This window comes from Chrysemys picta, chromosome 13 (genome assembly GCF_011386835.1).
Source record: "Chrysemys picta bellii isolate R12L10 chromosome 13, ASM1138683v2, whole genome shotgun sequence".
NCBI lineage: Eukaryota > Metazoa > Chordata > Testudines > Emydidae > Chrysemys > Chrysemys picta.
In genome coordinates this window covers 52,417,880-52,437,809 of record NC_088803.1, presented here as the reverse complement: position 1 = coordinate 52,437,809, position 19,930 = coordinate 52,417,880, and the positions used below count along the sequence as shown (strand labels likewise).

The following is a 19,930-nucleotide window of genomic DNA, read 5'->3' as shown; positions in this document are numbered from 1 at the left end:
AATTGCAGCGGGACTGGAAAACCAAACAGGTAACTGCCATGTGCTTAGATTAGATGTGTCCTGGCCTCACGGCACTGAAGTCCGGAGTGGCACCAGGAATGAATATGGCCCATCATTCCGAAGTGGAGCGGGTTTAGTTAGAGCCCCCTAACACGCGTGGCTGGAGTGCTTTGGGTCCACTGATCGCGGGGAGCGGGAGGAGGGGGGGTCTGCTATAAACTTTGCAAAAATCGCCCTTGACGGGGGCAGGAAAAGCCCAGCGGGGCGGGGACCCCCTCGCCGCTGCCAAGCGCCAGCTATCGCTTTAAGAGCCAAGCGGCAGTCACGCAGCGGCATGTGAGCGCAGGCAGGCGCTGCCTTCCATCCATGACCAGCCCTCCCAGCGCCAGCGCCCGCGCCAGCCCCAGCGCAGCCGCCTCTCCCAGCGCCCGGCCGGCCACGCACCAGCATCCTGGCATGGCCGCGGAAGCAGGTGATGGAGGCAGAGCTCCCATTCCCCCTGCCGGCACGGGAAATGGACGATGCTTTGCGGGGGATTAGGCTGCGGAGGGCGGGCGGGCGGGGGTGAGCATCTCTTGCCGTGCGCCCCGGGGTGAGCCTGTCCGTGCGCATCCCTCCCCGCGGGGCTGAGGTTTGGGAGGGGCAGGGGCCTGGCGCTCGGCTCTGATCGGTTCCCCTTGCCTCTGTGTTCCCCGCTGGCAGGTTGCTGAGCTAGCCGGCTGCCTGCTGCAGTACCGCAGTGGTGCTGCCCCCCCACCCCCGGAGGAATTGCCGAGAAGACCCGGTGGGCCCCGCTGAGCCAACTCAGGTGAGCGCAACGCCCCCAAGATGCGCACACAAAGCGCTGCATCACCCTGGGGGGGGGGGGGGGAGGAAAGCCAGGGGCTGGGGAAATGCTCCGGACACTGGAGTGGGGATAAGGCTCTCGCCTCCCCAGAAGTAAAACTTAATGATGCTGCATGTGACCGGCACAAACCGCCCCTCTGCAAACGCAACGCAGCCCCGGAGCTCGGGCTCTGCGGCGAGGAGGCTGCCAGGCTGCTTGGCAAGGGGGGGGGGGGGATATTCCACTTTGGGTCGGGCAGGCCCCCAATCAGCGTCTTGCCCGGGCCATTCCCGATGCCTCTCCGGCAGCATTGCACCCTGGGGCCTTGTTGTGCAGGTGGGGGGGTATTATTTAATGATGGATGCTGCATCTCAAAGGGGTCGCTGGCAGCACAGGGGTGATTGATGCGTGTGCTCCTTGCTTATTTCTTCCCCCTCAAGGTCAATGAAGGCAGATTCTCCCTTAAAAATCCCCTGCCCTGCATGTGTCATCCCTGTAAAATATCGCTCTGCCCCTGTCTCTAGATAAGGCATATTTGAAGTAATGATCTTGCTCAGGCAGGTAAAATCATTTCCCCCAACCTTTTCTAGGTCTCTCTGATCTTTAAGCGTTTGCATCTTGTGCTCAAAAGAAAGCAACATCTCTGCCCACGCTTTATAGGGCCAGCACAAGGTGTCCACCACCACAGAAACCCCACTTCAGCCCCAAAGGCTTCTTTATAGACTTTGTGAATGGCTTCTCCTGGCTCAGGGTGGATTGAGGTTAGAGGGGAGCTGGTCATACCAACATTTCGCTTTTTTCTTCCACATTGAGAAGTGAATTTCTCTTCGCACGTCATTCTCCCTAGCCCCATGGAATTGTATCTTCGGTCCCTGAGCTGCCCAAGCAGGCCGGCTCGCTTTGCCTTCTGTAATCAGCTGCTTCCCTGACTCACCGTTCTATCTGGGCCTCACCTAGGAACATGGGGCCTAGATCCCAGGGATCCTGCCTTCAATCTACCCCTGCTCTTATCCCCGCTGGTCCCTAAGCGTCTGTCACAGAATTCCACTCCCCCACGCCTCTGCCCATGAATAAGTGTCTCTGCGTCAAACAGGGCTGCTTGGAGAGACTGTGTGTTTTGATAAAGCCAGTTAACAGAGTGCCACATACTGTGCACATTGGCATAGGTGCTGGAACTAAGGATGCTGCTGCTCACCCTGGCTTGATGGGGTTTCCGTTATATCCGGGGTTTACAATTTGGTTCAATGGCTCTCCGCCCCCCCCCACTGTAAAAATTGTTCCAGCCCCCCTGCAGATTGGATCAGGCGCAATGTAAAGTTGACAGCAAATTAACCCCCGTGGAACTGGGACAAGCTGATGAACTGAACCCCTCTGCACAACAGGGAATGTGTCAGTTGTAACCAGCTTTACAATCTTGCTGTATGTTTTTCAAACTATTCTTGAAGACACACGGGAAGCTTTCCCGTCGTACAGGAAGGGAAAGAGTTACCCTCCGATGATCCCTTCCTCCTGGGAATACCAGCACCCTTTGTCCCTGCGTTAATATCAGTTTGAAAAACCGATCAGCTACTTAGCACCATAACGTATTCTTGTCTAACGGGTTTCTTTTCAATAGGATCTTTGATGGAAACTCAGCATTTAGTGGTGAGCCAAAAAAAGAAAAGGTTTCCAGTTACATGTGTAATAGCAGCTCTCAGAGAAATCCCTTTCTGCTGCTGCAATGGCTCCTTAAAGCACAAATCTTGAATGTGCATGTTAGTCTACAGTACCACCTTTCCCTAGTCACTTCTGTCACCAGCCCCCTGGAAACCACCAAAAATCCCAGAGCCCACAGGATCAAATGATCTTAGAGTGCAGGGCCGGCTCCAGGCACCAGCGCAGGAAGCGGGTGCTTGGGGCGGCCAATGGAAAGGGGCGGCACATCCGGGTCTTCGGCGGCAATTTGGCGGCGTGTCCCTCTCGGAGCAAAGGACCCGCCGCTGAATTGCCGCTGAAGAATGAAGCGGTGCGGTAGAGCTGCCGCCGAACTGCCACCGATCGCGGATTTATTTATTTAGTTCCCCCCCCCCCCCCCCACACACACACACTTCGCCGCTTGGGGCAGCAAAAAAGCTGGAGCCGGCCCTAGAGTGGGGCAGATGCTTCATCTGAAGGAGCGGGAAGCAGGGTAAACCTCAGATTTGCCCCATTATAAAATGGTTGTACTTTGCCTAGGAAATTTCCTTCAGATTCTGTGTCTTTAAAAACCATCATCCCATCTCTAAGATAAGAAGCTTTTAAAAACGTAAAGGGATGAGCACTGTCTTTGCTGGGGGGAGCCAAAGGCTCCCTGGGCCTCATTGTCAGAGATGCTGGGAACACAGGCTCCGTTTACACTGCCGGGGAGGGTGAGCCTGCCAGCCTGGGTTTGCAGACTCACGCTCGCTGGGCTGGAGCGAACGTTGTGGCTCTAGCAGAGACGCGGACTAGCCACCCGGGCTCAGATGCAGGGGGTCGAGTGGGCTTGAGCGCCTGAGCTGCAGCCGAGCTACGAGGTCCACGCTGATATTTTTAGCGCACTAGCTAGAGCCCCGTTAGCACCAGTCTAACGAGGCTCACTCCCAGCTGCAGTGTAAACTTACCCACAGAGCCCTCATTGGCTTTCAACGGCCTTCCAAGTGCTCCGCACATCTGAAAATCAGTCCACGACTGCGATTGTGTGTGTACAATCATGCATAAGTAAAGCACAAATATTCCACAGTGCGGGTAAGTAACCCCTGGAACAATTTAACAAGGGTGGTCGGGGAGTCTCCATAAATCAAGATCAGATATTTTTCTCAAGGATCTGCTCTAGTTCAGGGGTGTGCACAAGTGGGGGCAAGCAGGGCCCTGGGCCCTGCAATAATTGGGGTGGGGGGGGGCACAAAGCTCTTCTGGCAGCGAGTTCCTCTGGCCCCAGGGCCTCAGCGGGGGCACAGAATGTGCCCCTCCGAAAGCAGTGAAATTTAAATTCCTGCTTATGCCGCTGCTGTAATTCAAACAGGAATTAGTCTTGTGGCCTGTGCTGTGCAGGAGGTCGGACTAGGTGAGCACAGTGCTCCCTTCTGGCTTGACAATCTGTTAATCAAATCGACTGAAGATGCCCGTAATTCCCACAGACCAGCTAGCTGCCAAAATTGTTACTTTGTGTCTGCAAATGACGTGGGCTCCAATGGAAAGGCTGAGATGAGGCTCTTTTGAAAATTTGGCCCAGAATATCTTTGCGTGTATTCTCCCTACTCTGTAGCATTGGTAAATAAGCATTGCCACTCCCAGAATGGGGCGTTTTCCTGCTGACCTTTGTAGGGAAGGCTGGAGCAGGGCTGTCAGAATGGAGCCATGATGGCTTGTGTGCTTGGGTTGAAACCCAGAAATAAATCGATGTTGGCCCAGTGGAAAACTGCAAGCTCTGCAGGGAAACAAATGTTGGGTGGAAACATGAATCTGCTTTTGCCAGTGTTTGCACACCTGCCTGTGCGTTCCCCAAGCCTATTCCTTGCCAAGGAGCAAAGCAGGTCTGATGGCAAATCCATCACTTCACCCCATGTAGCAGTTCGGGGATGGGGTGGATAATGAAGGGGAAAGGATTCTGGGTAAGCAGAGCCAACCTTCTGTATTCTGCATGAGATGATTCAAATTCACATATGTTTAAATACGATTAATGAAGCTATGGATTTAAAAGCCGTAATAAAGCTAGTATTGTCCCCAAGACCCAGGGTTCGAATGGTGAAGCATTTAACAAAGGCAGGAATTTCTCTTTCTTCCCCCCCCCCCTTGTATATCTATTATTAAGTAACAAATCTGAGACCAACACTGCCCCATTGGATCATAACAGTCAGATCACAACTTAAGCAGTTGGCTGCTCCATTGTAAACAGGTGGGATTCAGGCAGTTGGAGTCCTACAGCCACAAAAATTACAAGGCTCTTCCTACAGTCACCTCCATAGTTGGGCACAAGAGAGACCAATGGCTTCCAAACACCCCCAGGTCTTTGTGCTGCAATTTGCTGATCAGTTCTTAGTGCCTTGCAATTACCCTCTGGCAGGGGGAGTGGAATGTAACCCGTGCAAGTTCATTCGGTACAGAGGCCATCAGGTCGCCAGACTGAGCAACTGCCCCATGCCACTGATAACAGATCTTTGCAATCCATGTGGTTCCAGTTTATGGGGGGGCCGGATCCCATTGCTCCAAAGAGCCCATCTCAATCTGCCACTATGTTCAATGTGACCCTAATATAAACATCTTGTATTCTTTGCCTTCCCTCCTCCCACCCCTGGGGAAAAAAACGATTGAAAGATTTGTAATGATCTTTCTGAACTTAGAACATCTTCCCCCACACCAGGTTTATGTTTTGTTTGTGATTTTTTTTTTAACACAAAACAAAAAAAGGCCTAATATAGAATAGCGCAAGGAGGCCTCTTTAAAGTGCGCCTCAGCATTTTGTTAGCCATTTCAAAACGAAGGTTCGGATCTGCCTTCACTGTGTGCCCGGTATTTTTAACCCTTTGGGGTTGCCGAACGCTGGGTATATCCCACTAGCAACTTTGCAGGATGTGGAAGTGACACTGGTACTCGTGAGATCTCCCGATATGAATCACTGGAATGCATTACCTAGGGAGGTATTGGAGTCTCCTTCCTTGGAGGTTTTTAAGGCCCGGCTTGACAAAGCCCTGGCTGGGATGATTTAGTTGGGAATTGGTCCTGCTTTGAGCAGGGGGTTGGACTAGATACCTCCTGAGGTCCCTTCAACCCTGATCTTCTATGATAGTATAGTGAAAAGCAGGGTATAGGCGCCTAAATGTAAATCCTCCATTTTATGGTAATGGCTGTCGTTTATTAAATAGGTTTATATCAGAAATGTGTTCTTGATGCTACTGGAGTGATGTGTGACAAGGAAACCAAGGTCATTCTGAGTTCAGATAGTCTCGCTGTTCTTCCTTCAGCCCCATTGTGTCTCGGCTTTGCAGTCACTCAGGGCTGTGTGGTTGCACTGAAGTGCCAAGAAAGCCTTTCCACAGGATTTCCCTGGGTTTGCCAGTGACCTTTAGGTTCTTTTTCAGACATGGCCTCCAGTTTTGTGGTTGCAGATGGAAGCATTGAGACATTTACCTGATTGCCACCCGCAAATCGGGTGGTTAGCTGTCGAAATTCTGACGTATGTGCCCAGAGTTACTTGCGGGCACAGAATTATGCCCACAGGATTGGAGGCTGGGTTGAGGCTTACACCGAAGTGTGGAGTCGGTCGGTTTTCGTTTGCTTTCTAAAAGCAGGGCCCTGGTTCTGAATCAGGATCCTCTAGGAGAGACCCATGCGCCCACGCAGAGTGTATCCAACGTCAGTGGGATGCCACACAGGTGCAGGGATTCATGTTAGCATATCCTCAGGCAGGACTGGGGATTGATATAAGAAGTATGTGGGGAAAGAGGGCATGAGTTAACTTTTGGGACAGAAACCAAACTTACCATCCAGTTCCTGGCGTTTTTGTTTTTATTTTTATTTTTTATTTATTCATTGCCAGTCAGTTAAAATCTTGTTCCAAAATGGCTATCATTCCCATTAAATTAAGAGTAAAGGCTGCAAAGGGCAGACATTAGATTAGTATAAATAAACTCTTAACCTTTGAGAGAAATGTGCTTTCCTGGGCTAGAGCCTAGTGGATTAGCCCGATTATAACTGAACTGCCCCCCTCTTTACTGACAAATCAAATTCTGTTTAGAACCAACATTCAGACACAGTCAAGTTTAAACCCTGCTTAAAGATCCTTCTCAAACTCTGTTTAAAGCCCTGTGTGAGTGGGCACATAGCAGGTTTAGTGAGCACAGTTCTCAGGGGGGAAAGATTGTCCCCATCAGTCAGGAGGGCCCTTCGAACACTATTAGCCAAAGCCATATTGAACCAGAGTTGTAGCTTGCTGAGTTCTTCTCCCAGGCGAGCTCCATTGGGATGTACGTAAACCGCTATTTAGAACTTTGCTTTGAACCCTCCAGAAGGAGGGATGAAGCCTCAACACAGCCCGCAAACACGAGGCGAGGCCATTCTGTTAGAAACTGGCAAAGGTCAGCATTAGATTAGATTATGTAAAATATAACAAAAGGAGCAATGAAAGGGAAAACAACCCTAAATCCAACACAATAGCAGCACTGCATGAGGAACAGTGACTCGAATAGCAGGTGGCCAGACAATTTCAGTATCAGAGTTAATGTTCTGAAACAAGTCTCCTGTGCGTGGCCTCTGCACGTTCCCACTCTCGGAACAATCTGATGGATCCTGCTCCAATTACCCAGTGAAGTTTCTGGTCCGTCTGCTGTCTCAGTTGGCAGGAACTGAGGGAGTCGGAGTGCCATGCCACCCTTTCGTAGCCTCACCCTCCGAACGTTCACAGTCACCCGGGGGCATGAGAGCGCTTCAACAGGCACTGCTGCTAGACCGTTCCACTGGTCCACTCTCACTGTGGCCACATCCCAGGAGTGTGAACGTGCCGGGGTCCTCAAAGAATTCTGGTTCATTTTCATATCATCTTGGGAACTATCCATCCTTTACTTTCACATGACTTATGAGGAGAGGCTGAGGGAACTGGGATTGTTTAGTCTGCAGAAGAGATGAATGAGGTGGGATTTGATAGCTGCTTTCAACTACCTGAAAGGGGGTTCCAAAGAGGATGGATCTAGTATTCTCAGTGGTGGCAGATGACAGAACAAGGAGTAATGGTCTCAAGTTGCAGTGGGGGATGTTTAGGTTGGATATTAGGAAACACTATTTCACTAGGAGGGTGGTGAAGCACTGGAATGGGTTACCTAGGGAGGTGGTGGAATCTCCTTCCTTAGAGGTTTTCAAGGTCAGGCTTGACAAAGCCCTGGCTAGGATGATTTAGAGGGGGATTGGTCCTGCTTTGAGCAGGGGGTGGGACTAGATGACCTCCTGAGGTCCCTTCCAACCCTGATATTCTGTGATTCTGTGGTCACTGTTCTATACAGAAACCAGGCCCTGTCCTCTCAAAAGGGCCTGTCCAGTTCTTGGCAGAGCTGATAGGTACAAGATGGTCTCTAGGCATTTTTGGTTAGATCGTCAGCTGGCACAAACCAGCATAGCTCTGTTGCTGTTGTGGAAGCTATGCCAGTTGACCCCAGCTGGGGGTCTGGTGCTATATATCTGCAGAGAAGAGACCCCTAACTGAAGGGTTTCGTTCTTTTACTGGGTAGACCCTGTTCTTCCCTTTCAGTAAGCGTCAGGTTCCCCTCTCACAGAGATACTACTGCTTGGCTCCGTTTTAGGTGGCAGCTTTCTGCCTGCCTGAGTGAGGTTCAATGGTGCTGAGGGCCTCAACTTCCTTTGGAGTCGGTGGCAGGTGAGGGCACCCAGCACCTAGCAGGATGGTGGAGCGTAAGGCCTCGGCTAGGCTGCTGAGTTAGACTTGTACTGGCCTTGTTCTGGAGCCAGCACAGTACCTAGGCAGCATCCACTGATTCGCTCAGAATTCCCGTGTGGGAGACACCTGAAAACGTGTGTCTGCTTGGCACAGGAAAGGTGGCTGAGCTGGCGTCCCTCCCTGGGCGGATGGCAAACTTATTCCCATATCTGTTTTAATGCGGTGCAATACATTGTGTTCCACTGTATTATAAACACCCTCAAATCTTTATCTCAGCTAGGCAGTAGCCTACGATCGTATGTGATGGTCTCAGCAGCGCTATTTATCCTTTCACTCCAGTGAGGACTGCCTTTTGACTCGGTCTGCTTTTGTGTAGGTTTTGTCCCTATAAAATGTCGGAAATAGCCGTAGCTGTAGTATGCCCGCAAAGCACCGGACTGTGAATGCTGGAATCATACGATAGACCAAAAGACTGATCACTTCAAGTGCCGTTTTTCCTTTGCCTCCAATCCTTAATGGGACTGGCCGTCCCGTGGTGTTCAAAGCTCCACTACTTGAAGTGGAACAGAGTCATCCGCTGAAATGGCGATTCTGCATTCAGAACCTTCTATATTTCTGTTAGATCCTCTTTGAGATGCGGTGTCCAGAGCAGAGTGTTCGAGGTCAGGGCATAGTATTGATTTACAAAATGGCGTAATATGGCTCTCCATCCCATCCCTTTTTCATTCTCACACTTGGTTGTCTTTCGTGACCCCTGCCTCACACGGAGCACAGAGGTCTCCTCCGAGCTGTCCACAATGATAGCAATTCTTTTGGTGACGTTATAGCTAATTTAGAACCCAGTACGAGGCTCAGAGAGGATCTCTTTTGAGACTGGAATGCTAGTGTCCTTAGCCCGCCCAGAGACCATGTGCTATTTTGCTGTTACATGACGTACTGGAGAATCTGCTCCTCTGGATTTTGGAAGCCTACGTCAACGTATGGACGTTGGCAGTTTGATTCCCGGCTACAAGTCTTACATTGGTTTGGGGGGGCTGAATCTTAGGGCTTCGGCCCACACGGCTGTCGTGCACCAGACTAGAGAGCTTGGAATGACTGAGCCAATTGCTCAGTTCTTGCCATCCGACAGTGACTACAGCAACCAGGTGAAGAACTGAATATCCAAACAAACCTAGGCCAGCATTCTGACTGTTCCTGTTTAATTCAAGAAAATCTCCATTTTTAAACTGAAAGGAAGCTGGCCTAGAATTCCAGTCTGCCATACCAGAGTCCCACCCAATCGAGGGGACTTGCTGCATAATTTACATCCAGCTTGCTTGGGAGTCTGGGGGGCGAAATGATCTAAGGATGAGGAGGAGTCTGCTGATATGAATTCCATAGAAATTGTGAAAGTCTCTCTCTCTCTCTCTGAGTTGGCAACTGGCAGGCCCTCCCACTGCCATCTGGAATGAGATCACCCTGGACTGCGTAGGGAGTCTCAGGAAGTTGCCAACACCTGCCAGCAAGCTGGGATTACAAACATAGTCTAAATGCTTCTTCAGAAAACCCAGGTCCTCGCCTGGAGTAGATGGTCTCATCTCCCAGGCCTCCGTGCACACGAGATTGGACACATTCTGGCTACGCTTTATTCCAGCCATTGTCAACCGGTGGGTTGGGACCCCTAAGTGGGTTGCAGCCCCGTTTTATTGGGGTTGCCAGGGCTGGTGTTAGACTTGCAGGGGCCTGGGGCTGAAGACCAAGCCCCACTACCCGAGCCCAAGAGCTTCAGTCCTGGGTGGCAGGGCCCAGGGTTACATGCCTCCCGCCTAGGGCTGAAGCCCTGGGGCTTTGGCCCCCCCGCCCAGAGCGGTGGGGCTCAGGCTTTGGCTTTAGCCCCCACCCCCACCCCCACCCGGGGCAGCTGGGCTTGGGTGGGCTCAGGCTTCGATCCCCCGTCCAGGGGTCATGTACTAATTTTTGTTGCCAGAAGGGGGTCGTGCCCCCGGTGCAATGAAGTTTGAGAACTGTTGCCTTATTCTGTATCATCGGTAGTGCACAACATTACTGCAGAATGAAGCGCTTTCAGCGGGTGTAGACCGTGACTGATGTGCCCAGGTGAAGGAAGGACTTAAACTGTTGCTCCCCGCTCTTGGGGCTGGCCGTGCAAGTTTCCACATGTGGGTCAGGTGACTGCAGTTGGGGAATTTTGCATTCTTCTGCACTCCCTGGCATCTCTGCCAGGCAGGACCAAGGGCAGGGACTTGGAGTGAGGCTCTGGCTGGCAATTCAGAACTGTGTGTGGTGTGGGACCCCGTACGACTGTGCAGATAGCAGAGATCCCCTGCAGCCAAGTATCCATGGACTTGGGTGGACTGTCCCACTGACTTTCTGAATAGCCCCGAGGACTCATGGCTTAAGAATATTTTGGAGGTTGGGGGATATGAACCCACTGGCTCTTCTGCGTGGTGCTGGAACACATCCGTCCGATGGTAGTGCAGGGGATGCTGTTTGTTGTCTATCTGCAGCAGCGTCAGATGCTCTCCGATCCTTTAAACCTCATCCCCGTTGCCATGATAACCCTTACAGCTGGGTTATAGCAACCTAGAGGCCAACGTGGATTTTTGTGGGGTGCTGGTAGCTGCTGCCTTGAGGAAGAGGACTTGGGGGGCTGGCAGGGCGTTGGATTTCAATGACAGCTAAGCTTCCAAAGTCCAGGGACCATGGCTGAAGGCAGGGTGTCCTTTCTCCAGTAAATGCAACAAACAGAAGTGGGGGGAGCTGGGGCTTGGCAGGTTGGACACGAAAGGTGAAATTTATGAAAGACCAGTTGTAGGGTAGAAAATTGGGCCCTGTAGCAGAGTCGAAGGGTCAATCCCCTCCCCAGACAGCTGTGTTTTAGGGCGAATGGTGACTTGTAGGAGAGCACCTGGAGCAATGAAGAAAGAAAACAATTATCTGACTACTTTCCAGCTCTGCTTTAGGACTCTTTGTTACGACATTCCATGAGGCCTTATTCCATCTGATACTAACCCCCAGTATAGCCCCACTTTGTGATTCTTGTGCTAGATGCATCTTCTGGGGGTGTCGGGGTATTCAGGTGCCAGCAGAGTCACTCCATTCTGGAAAACGTGCTTCTGGACACTAGCTTTGCTAACCAGGGTTGCTGATGGTAAGTGGCCTGTGAACAGGGGAGGGCCAGGGTTTCAAACTCTGCATTTTCAGATCCATTTGGCATGCAGCTGTGTGTTGCGCTCGCAGGCCCCGTTTCAGAAGTTGTGCTCACATTGTAATGCATGTTGAAAGCTTTACAAACTCTGCTCTAATCACTCCTTCCCTTCCAACTGAACAGGCCGATGACGAGTGACATGAAGAGATGAGGATCAGTTCACTTACGAACTGATGGAATTCTCTCAAGTCTGCCGTGTTTCTTCTGGTAGGCTTCGTCTGTGCTGCAAAGCTAGGCCGGCATCGCCCCGGGGTGTAGATGCAGCCGTACAGGCACAGAAAGAGTTGTTCTTCTTCGCGTGATTGCTCATGTCCATTCCAATAGGTGTGTGTGCGCTGCGTGCACGAGCGTCGGACGTTTTTACCCATCGGGTCAGCTGTGGAGCCCCCTGGAGTGGCACCTTTATGGCGGTGTATATAGGCCCCTGCCGACCCACCGCTCCTTCTTACCGCCAGTGACGGTCGTTGGAGCAGCTGGTCTCTTGCTTGAGCAAGTGCTTCCTAGTGGTTTTGCCTGTACATAGTCGTTATCCTTCATCTTAGTAAGTTGGGGGATTCCCCTCCCCCCGATATTTTTTCCTGTCACCGGGGCATGCCGCGGCCCCAGGAGTTCAAGCCGTGCGATAGGTGCGGTAAACCTATGCCCAGTGGGGATCCACACACCACTTGTCTGAAGTGCCTGGGAGAGGGTCATTGGCAAGAAAAGTGCACCGGCTTCAGGCCCAGAACTAAGCGGGAGAGAGACTATCGCCTCACGCTCCTCCGGATGGCGTCCGCTCTCCGGCTCAAGAGCCAGCACCGGCAGCCTCGGTGCACAGCGCACCGGCCTCAGCACTGAACAAGGACTCACATAAGGAGCATCGGCACCATTCCCTGGTGCGGAAGGCCGGCTCATCGGTGGGCACCGATCACAATCCCCGGTGCCACATAAGAAGAAGAAGGTGGAACAGGGCCACTCCCCTGCCAAGAAGAGCGGACAGAACTCCAGCATGCTGTGTCCCATGCTGGGACGCCAGAAGGCTGGTCCACCAGTCCCGGCACCGTCGACTCAGGCCTTGAAGGGGGGTCCGTCGAGTCTGGTGTCGGTGGACTCTGGTCCGGGAAGTGTTGAGGGAGGACTGGACCTATTGGAATGGACATGAACAACACATCTCGAAGAACAACAGTTACGAAAGGTAGGCAACCGTCTTTTCTGCTGGTGTGGGACTCTTTTCGTGGCATAGCTGTGTCTACACTGAGAGTTTGTTGGCACTGCTGTGTTGGGCAGGGGGGTGTTTTGTTTTGTTTTTTGTTATCATCCCTGACCAAGATAGCTATGCCGATTACAGGTGTAGTACTTGAGTACTGCAAGGCATTCCCCCTAGTCCTTGTTCCCCAAATTGCTGTCAAAACTAATTGGGAGGAGGAAACTATTTCACCTGCTTTTGATCTTATTCAGGACATCACAGAATCCAACTTGCAAGCAAGAGCCAATCGAGCTGATGGGAAAGTGTGATCTTTAACAAGTTTAAATGTAACAGTCTCCTCAAGATGAATGGATGAAGTTCACACCTCGCTGCAGGTTCAGCAAGACAGTGCTGCACGAATGTATGAGTGACGCCTGTACTCTGCACCCAGAAGGACTAGAAATGCCATTGTGTAATGACGTCAGCAGGTGGACCTGACGGCTGTTGGTTTGTAGTGCTCTGTCCTGACCAGCAAAGCTGATCTCTCCCTTTGTTGCAATAAATGAGCCATAACCTTGCCCACTAATTAAGAGGATAGCCAAGAGATTGCAATGTCAGTTCAGGGGCGTACGTTTGGCCTGGTCTACACTGAAATATTAGATTGGCCTTGTTATGCCATTCAGGGCTGTGGAAAATTTTCACGCCCTGAGTGCGATGGTTAGGTCGACCTAACCCCCGGTGTAGACACAAGAAGGTCAATGGAAGAATTCTTCGGTTGACCTAGCTACCACCTCTCAGAAAGGTGGGTTAACTACATTGATGGAAGAACCCCTTTCGTCGATGTAGGAAGTGTCTACACTATGGTTTTACAATAGCACAGATGCAGCAGTTGTGGTGTAGACACGTTTTTAGACAGAAACCAGCTTGCTACACATACTTCATTTTTCATGCATTCATTTCTATTGCCTGGATACAAAAGTTGCAAACCTGTTGCCATCTAAGTCAATTGCAAAACTCTGATTGATTTCCATGGAGCCAGGATTTCATTCAGACTGTTGACGTGAGCTTTTCTGTTACATATGTAATCTCTGAAATGTTCCTCCCCATTCCCTTGGTCTCTTTCTCAGAGGTGATCCCATGGAGCCCATCCAGTGCTGGTTTGGTGGGGCTCTTCCTGCCTGCTAATTTGTTTGTCTCTCATGGTGTTTTTTGGATAATTGACATGATCCTGGCTTGCTTCAGTGTTTTGTCTTTCCTCCTGGCAAAGACAGATCTGTTAGTGGTACCTGCCTTACCCTGCACTCTTCATCACTGAATCGTTCACTTCATTGTTAGCAAGGTCCCTCTCTCTTTTCTAGGTGATGTAAATAACCCCTGACCCCACTGTTGCCTGACGCAGTAACTTCTCACTTAGATGAAGTGGCTTTTTCACCTCCCCTTTTTATTTACCGCTTCCTCACGTCTCTGCTTTGGCCTTCCCATTTTGCGCTGAAATCCTGCCCATCCTCTCCTGCCCCAGATGCTTTTCGATCTCCCAGAAGCACCTCTCTCTCTCCTGCCTTTGATTACGCTTCTGCATTTTCTTGGCCATCCCCAGTGGCAGCTGGTGTATTTGGTTGCTGGAGAGTATACAGCGCACGTGGGCATTCAGTCATTTATCTCTGAGCACTTTCCATTTCCTCTCTGTGTACTTTTCCTAATGACTAATAGACGAACAGCCGCAATAGAGTGTGTTGCCCGCAATGCTTGGGCTCATCGCCACAGCAACAATAAGACAAGCTTTCATGAAAGCTGCCTTCAGAAATGCAAGGCGTGTCCAGTGAGTACGAGCTCCGAGTGGAGTTGAGCGCCTGGGGATGAAGAGGGCAGGGTAGAGATTCTTCCATGGAGGTGTATGGGCTTCTACTAATGTAGCACCCCCGTGGGTAATAATTTTTCCAGTGCAAAACTCTGGAGTCCATCAACGCTTCCATGCTTCCTCTGATTCTCCACAGAATAAGTATTGTGCTTCCAGTGACGAATTGCCTGCCCTTTATACTCTATGAGCGTTGTACTGGGTAGGCTCTACTCTCTCCTCTTGACAAAGTGCTCTGAGGCTGGTGTCCTCCCTGCCTTTCAGATTTGGCTAGCTAATCTTGGATTTGCTGATGCTGTTGTGGAAGGACTATCTCCTTACTCAGTTGCACACACACAAAATGGGAAATGACTGTCGAGGATGGAGTACTGCAGAAAGGGATCTGGGGGTCACAGTGGACCACAAGCTAAATATGAGTCAACAGTGTAACGCTGTTGCAAAAGAAGTGAACATGATTCTGGGATGTATTAGCAGGAGTGTTGTAAGCAAGACACAAGAAGTAATTCTTCTGCTCTATTCTGCACTGATTAGGCCTCAGCTGGAGTATTGTGTCCAGTGGGCGCCACATTTCAGGAAAGATGTGGATAAATTGGAGAAAGTCAAGAGAAGAGCTACAAAAATGATTAAAGGTCTAGAAAATATGACCTATGAGGGAAGATTGAAAATATTGGATTTGTTTAGTCTGGAAAAGAGAAGACTGAGGGGGGACATGATAACAGTTTTCAAGTACATAAAAGGTTGCTACAAGGACGAGGGAGAAAAAATGTTGTTCTTAATCTCTGAGGATAGGACAAGAAGCAATGGGCTTAAATTGCAGCAGGGGAGGTTTAGGTTGGACATTAGGAAAAACTTCCTAGCTGTCAGGGTGGTTAAGCACTGGAATAAATTGCCTAGGGAGGTTGTGGAATCTCAATCATTGCAGATTTTTAAGAGCAGGTTAGAGAAACTCCTGTCATAGAATCAGAGCATTAGAAGGGACCTCATCTAGTCCAACCCCCTGCTCAAAGCAGGACCAACCCCCGGACAGATTTTTACCCCAGTTCCCTAAGTGGTCCTCTCAAGGATTGAACTCACAACCCTGGGTTTAGCAGGCCAATGCTCAAACCACTGAGCTCTCCCTCCCCCAGGGATGGTCTAGATAATACTTAGTCCTGCCAGAAGTGCAGGGGACTGGACTAGATGACCTCTCAAGGTCCCTTCCAGTGCTATGATTCTATGACCTTCCCTGGCTGCCCTTCTGCACGTCGATGCTTGAGATAGCCAAATTGATTCCTTGAGAGCAAAGATAGTGACAGTTTATTACTGATGATTAAAATCAAATATACTTGTTAAAACGGCTCTGGGGAAAGCCTGCAAAGCGGACCTGGATGTCTGTGTAAGACAAAGAAAGAACATGCAGTGTCTGAGCACGGTCGCATTTCAGGGCATAGTTGGCCAAGAGATTGGCGGTGGGGGGAGGGTGCACATATGACACAATGTTAGCAAAGAATGTTTGAAGCTGGATGGAATTTAGTTGCATTCTTGGTGAGTATAAGACAGCACTTTCCGGCTGGAGGTCTTGTCTTTCTGTGGAAGCAAAATCCTAAGCTGCAGTTCTGGGCCCTGATGCCATGAAGAGGCCAGGGCAGAGAGCCTGGCCTGAAATCGAGCGTTTGTCTTTCCTTTTTCTTTTCGTTTTTTAAATGAAAGTTTCACCAAACTCAACTCGTAATATCTATACAAATTAAAAAGCCCTGTTCGTTTGCCTCCTAATGCTCAAACATTGCAGCCATGAGCTAGTGCCGCTGAACCAGAAAGGGAAATGCACTGCTTCGTGTCCACTGTCCAGACTGAGCAAACGATACAAGGTAACAAACGAGAAATGCTGCAAAGCGAGTTTGACTTATTTAAATAAAAACAACAATCCACTTGCGATAGTCTGAGGTATTATTAGTAATACCAGTATGGGGACTTTTCAGTGCAGTGGGTGTGTACAAAGATGGAGTATCCATCTCACCATGGAATGGGCATGCGGGGGGGGGGGGGCTGCGAAAGAGAAGCTGATGTGATATTTCAAGGTAGAGCGCTGCATGATCTTGCTACTTAACACTTGGTCACTGCCCGGTCCAAGAGTTGCATTAAGCCTGGTGCCGACAGCCACCAGAAGCAAGGGCTAATGAGGGGGATTTCTGAATCACCCGGGGCAGGTTGGGGCCTACGTCCCACTGGTGACTTTGGAAATTTCCCTCTAAGACAAACTCTTTAGTCACCCACTAAATAGAGCATCTCCATGTGGAAAAACATGTGACCGGAAGGGTAAGAGCAGGAGGTGGAGACAATACCCTGCAAGTACCAGCTGCCAGGAGACATTTGCCCCATTAGAGGCAGACGGTGCTAAGTTATTGATCTTGTGAACAGCGTTGTGCTAGCCGCTGTCTGGACGCACGGTAACAGACAGTCCCTGTTCCAAGAAGCTTATGGCCTAACTAGACAAGCAGAAAGGAAAGATTCTTCTCTGCATTTTACATCTGGGGACTTGAGGCAGAGAGAGGTCAAGCAAGTTGCCATGGGGCATTCAGAGAATCGGTGGCAGAGCCAGGAAATACTGCCGGCTCTTTTGAGTCCCCATTCAGTGCCTTAGCACAAGACCATCCTTCCTAGGGAGTTGTGTGGCTCACCCTGGAATTCAGCCAGGAGCCGGCTGGCCTGGAGCTACTTGTCTAGCACATGCAGCTCTCCGCAGGCACCAGCTGGTCTTAAAACTGTTGGCAAAAGAAGCGATTTCTCGCCGCGCGGCTGCCAGTCCCATTCTCCCGCTCTGTACCCCGGCGCCGCGCTTGGAGCAGGTTCTCCCCCAGCTCTCCTGCAGCCCCACCCAGAGCCAGTGACGTGGGGCCCACCTCCTGCAGCCTGAAATCCTCTGCCAGGTTCCTGGGGCCGCTGTCTCCTGCGCGCCCCGGCAGCGCTGGAGTGACTGCTTTTCGCTCAATCAGTGCGCTTGGCGCTCGCCGAGCCTCTTCAGGGGCAGCGGTGAGGTTGGGGGTGCGTTTGCAAAGCCGCCTGGCTCGGGGAGGCAGACACTGGCTCCTACGTGGCTGATTGTGGCGCTTTGATCCAGCGTGGTCCGTCTGCTTCCTGCCTTCACACCTGGCTGCCGCCACCCCGAGCTTCCGTTCTCGAGGTGGAGCCCAAGGGCCAGAGTGAGACGGCAAATATCTGGCAAGGGGTTTGTTGTGGTCCCCATAGCGCGTTCGATGCTGTGCAGACCTAGCTGAGGAGACGGTACCCGGCCCACGTCGCTGATGAGCTAGCTCGGGAGCTCAGTGCATTCGTTTGGGTCTAGCCGTTGCCGGGGCTTTTGATTCTGTAACGGTTTCAGCGCTGTTGGTTTGGGAGCCCTTTGTGCAGAGGCTGGATGCTGCGGGGTCAGGGAGGAACGGCACCGCAGTCAGAGGCACAAGGTGGAATTTGCTATATTTGATGTGCCCAGAAAAAAGGGGTTGGGTGAGGAGAGAGAAGGCGGGAGAAGAGCTATAGAAAATGTTGGTGAGCCCTTCAACTGCCGTTGGCTCCATCCCTGGTCATCCCCTTTCCCTTCCTTTCCTGCCACCCCCCAAGGAGCATGGCCCAGCCAGCATGGAGCATTTCCAATAGCCACCCTATTGATTAGGAGATGGCTGGCTTGATTGTTCCCATCTCGCTGAGATAAGGGACGCTGGCAGAGTTTTCCATGCAGGGGCGAAACTGGTCAGGTCCTACTTAAAGCACCAAGGACGGCAGTGCAAAACTGCTGCTCATATCTGCTGCCCTTCATGTGTGGGGCAGAGGAGGCCTGGGTGAGGGCCAAAAGGAGGAGACGCACCTTCCACCCCAGAAAGTGCATTGATGGGGGCACAGAGCAGCCATATTTCCCGTAGGTTTATGGTGTGTTGGATAGTGTGAGAACACATAGGGCATAGGAAAGAGAGACTGTATTCATAGATCTAAGGCCAAAAGAGATGGCTGTGATCATCTAGTCCAGTGGTTCTCAATGAGGGGACACGTACCTGGGGGTCCGCAGAGATCTTCCAGGGGGACATCAGCTCATCTAGAGATTTGCCTAGTTCTACAACAGGCTACAGGAAAAGCACTAGTGAAGTCAGTACCAACTAACATTTCATACAGACAATGGCTTGTTTATACAGCTCTCTCTACGATACATGAAATGTAAGTACAATGTTTATATTCCAATTGATTTATTTGATAATGCTATGGTAGCACTGAGAAAGTCGGCCATTGTTCAGTACTAGTGGCTGTGACACTTGTATTTTTATGTCTGGTTGAGTACGTGAGTAGTTTTTAAGTGAGGTGAAACTTGGGGGTACACAAGACAAATCAGACCCCTGAGAGGGGTACAGTTGTCTGGAAAGGTTGAGAGCCACTGATCTAGTCTGAGCTCCTGTATAACACCAGCCGTAGAACTTCCCTGAATTAATTCCTACTTGAAATAGAGGAAAAACATCCAGTCTTGAGTTGAAAATGTCCAGGGATGGAGGATCCGCCCCAGCACTACAGCAGTGCCTGCTATAATCTAGAGTAGTGGTCACCAGCCGGTCGATTCTAGAGGATGTCCCCGTCGATCGCGATCTCCGGCGGTGCAGCGTGGCTGTCGCTAAGGCAGACTCCCTGCCTTCCCCAGCCCCACGCCGCTCCCGCAAGCGGCCAGCACGGCCCCGTGGCCCCAGGGCAGGGGTCTCCCTCTGCGCGCTGCTCCTGCCTGCAAGCACCGCTCCCGTTGGCCGGAGAGCTGCGGGGGCGGTGCTTGCAGAGAGGGGCAGTGCACAGAGCTATGTGCCCCCCACACTCCTCAGGGGCATAAGGGAAGCGTTGGACCCTTCTGGGAGCAGTGTGGGGCGGGGTAGGCAGGGAGCCTGCCTGAGCCTCGCTCTGCCTGCCGCTGACCAAGAGCCACCGGAGGTAAGTGCTGCCCGGTGGGAGGCTGCACCCCAACCCCCATCCCTGAGCCCCCTCCCAGAGCCAGTACCCCGAACCACCTCCTGTACCCCAAGCCCCAGCCCTAAGCCCCCTCCCAGAGTCAGCACCCCATACCATCTCCTGCACCCCAAGCCCCAGCCCTAAGCCCCCTCCCAGAGTCAGCACCCCATACCCTCTCCTGCACCCCAATCCCCAGCCCTGAGCCCCCGCCCAGAGCCAGCACCATATACCCTCTCCTGTACCCCAATCCCCAGCCCTGAGCCCCTGCCCAGAGCCAGCACCCCATACCCTCTCCTGCACCCCAATCCCCAGCCCTAAGCCCCCTCCCAGAGCCAGCACCCCATACCCTCTCCTGCACCCCATACCATCTCCTGCACCCCAAGCCCCAGCCCTGACCCCCCCCATCCCAGAGCCAGCACCACATACCCCCTCCTGCTTCCCAACCCCCTGCCCCAGCTCTGATCCCTTCCTGCAGCCCTCATCCCCTCCTGCATCCCAACCCCCTGCCCCAGGCTCAGCCCGGAGCCCCCTCCCACACTGCG

General features: G+C 51.7%; 1 protein-coding gene across 7 annotated transcripts in view; it reads left to right on the top strand.

Annotated features, from left to right (window-relative positions):
* Nucleotides 1–306: 306 nt before the first annotated feature.
* The window catches only part of SNPH (syntaphilin), a 32,230-nt gene continuing 12,606 nt past the window's right edge, over nucleotides 307–19,930 (top strand). For 4 of the 7 annotated variants that reach the window (XR_002889429.3, XM_005304918.5, XM_008172189.4 and 1 more), the window contains exons 1-2: nucleotides 322–472; nucleotides 703–808. The gene's annotated coding sequence lies outside the window, so the exon portion shown is untranslated. Of the gene's footprint in view, nucleotides 473–702; nucleotides 809–12,833; nucleotides 13,088–19,930 lie in introns of those variants that run through there. The other 3 variants (XM_005304915.5, XM_008172188.4, XM_042842616.2) reach the window with 3 other exon arrangements.